Source organism: Chanos chanos, chromosome 7, assembly GCF_902362185.1.
Source record: "Chanos chanos chromosome 7, fChaCha1.1, whole genome shotgun sequence".
NCBI lineage: Eukaryota > Metazoa > Chordata > Actinopteri > Gonorynchiformes > Chanidae > Chanos > Chanos chanos.
Genome location: NC_044501.1, coordinates 44,538,739 through 44,540,819, shown reverse-complemented (window position 1 = coordinate 44,540,819; position 2,081 = coordinate 44,538,739).

Here is a 2,081-nt window from a genome sequence, read left to right as displayed (position 1 = left end):
TTTAATGTCTCCATTTCACCTAACCTGCATGTCTTTGGACTGTGGGAGGAAACCGGAGCTCCCGGAGCAAATCCACACAGACACGGGGAGAACATGCAAACTCCACAGAGAGAACCCTGGCCGCCCGGCCGGGAATCGAACCCAAGACCTTCTTGCTGTGAGGGAACAGCGCTACCTACTACACATAAATAGACAGATACATACAGTTAAAGGCACAGCTGTGTTTGTGTGGGTAAGTTTTCCACCGTTAGCGGCTTTCATGCATACTTGCTCCCAAATTTAGTTTTACATCACCTGTGACAGTGTCTCTCAATCTGGGGTCTGCAAAAATAGATCTGAAAACATTATGCAATATTGTCCCACACATTTGTCAAATAACCCTGCATGTTTCATGTGAAGGAGGTCCAAAGAAAAATTCGCGATGAAAAACGCGGCTTTAGAAACGCTGGTCTACGATAGCTCGTGGCAGCCAAACACTGATATGTTTCAGCAAACTGGCTAGCCAGCTCTTTAGGCATTATTGTCACCGTCCGGCCTAGTACTTCATATTCCTAGTCCATGTTTTCCTTGTGCTTTTCCTGTGTCTGTCTTGCATGTCTTGTCTAATGTCTGTTCCAGGTTTGTTCTAGTCCATGTTTCACCATAACCCTGATCCCTGGCTGATTGACTCCTGCACACCTGCTGTCACTCACCTCATCTGCCACAGCATTTAAACCCTGCCAGAATTCCACGCTTCTTGCCAGATTATCTGACCAAGTTCTCTGCTCTCTGTGTTGTTTGGCTTCTTGTGTTTTTGCTCTTTGACCTTGTCTGTTTTTGGACCGTTGACTTTTTACCTTGTGTTTTACTACTTCTGCCTGGAGGTTTTTGTCTGCCTGCCTGTTACTGACCCATGCCTGTTGTCGCCTTTTGAGTTCTTTCTAGTCCCTGTTTACCTGTGCCTGGTTTTTCTGCCTCTCCATGCCCCTGCTCTGCCTGTTTTTGACTATTGTTTTTGCCTAAGCCCTAACTGTACCGTCGCTGTCTTTTGCCTTTGTATTTTGGATTTATTTCTTTATTAAACATCCTCCAAGGCACTGTTTTTGTCCACTGCATCTGCTTTTGGGTCCTAAGCTAAACCAGGCCTCAGTGGCCCTGACATAATGCATAATAGCTTGGTAAACGGTGACCAGGTAGTATGGTTAACTACATACGTGTTTCATGATTACAAAAGAATTAATGTTTATGAATTTATTTAATGTGATTAATGTAATGTGATCTAGGCTGTTGGCTAAGCTAGGAACAGCATGAAACCACTCACGGAACTGGCTAGCTGGCAAGCTATATCGCTAATCAAATACTACATTAATTAAACGTTTTTCTCTCAAAACACTTGCCAGGCTCTCCAACTATCTCACTGACCTTTTTCAATTTGTTACAGTAGGCTGTTATTGTAGTTTCATACAATTCTGGGAAAGAGCTCATCCCGACGATTAGCTTCTCCATCTTGACCGTAGAGAGTTCTTCCAGAAAGGGAATGTGGCTTGTAAAATAATAATTAATTTATTTAACACATTTTTTTAAAAAGATTAAAAGATTAAATACTCTAACAAATAGCTAAATATGACTTTAAAAGTATGAAATGGACATTGGGAAAGGACTTCTTTTTTTGTCCCAAGTAAAGGAATTGAGAAACAAAGACAACCAGTATCTGTTATACTAAATACTTGGGACTGACTTTTCCCCCAAAACCAAGCTAGCTGGCTCAAAAATACGGCTTTTCTGCTCAAAATCATGTTTTGGTTATTTGGACTGCTAACACAATGTAATGTAAGTGTTGAGAAATGATAATTACACACTTAGGAACAGCTTTTAGACTCAAAGCAGGCAGGGTTTTTCGTGGAGATTAAGTTTAAACATTTTGCACACAGAGCAGCCATCCCAACCCCTCTGGCTACACTTCACCAAGATGATGACTTCCCAAACTACTGCCTGTAACATAAAAACTTGACGGATATCCCAAACAACACCAGTTAACATCCCCCGACACACCTTCAAACATGTTGTCTAAGAACAAACAGTGAAACTTGGCCAACAATGCA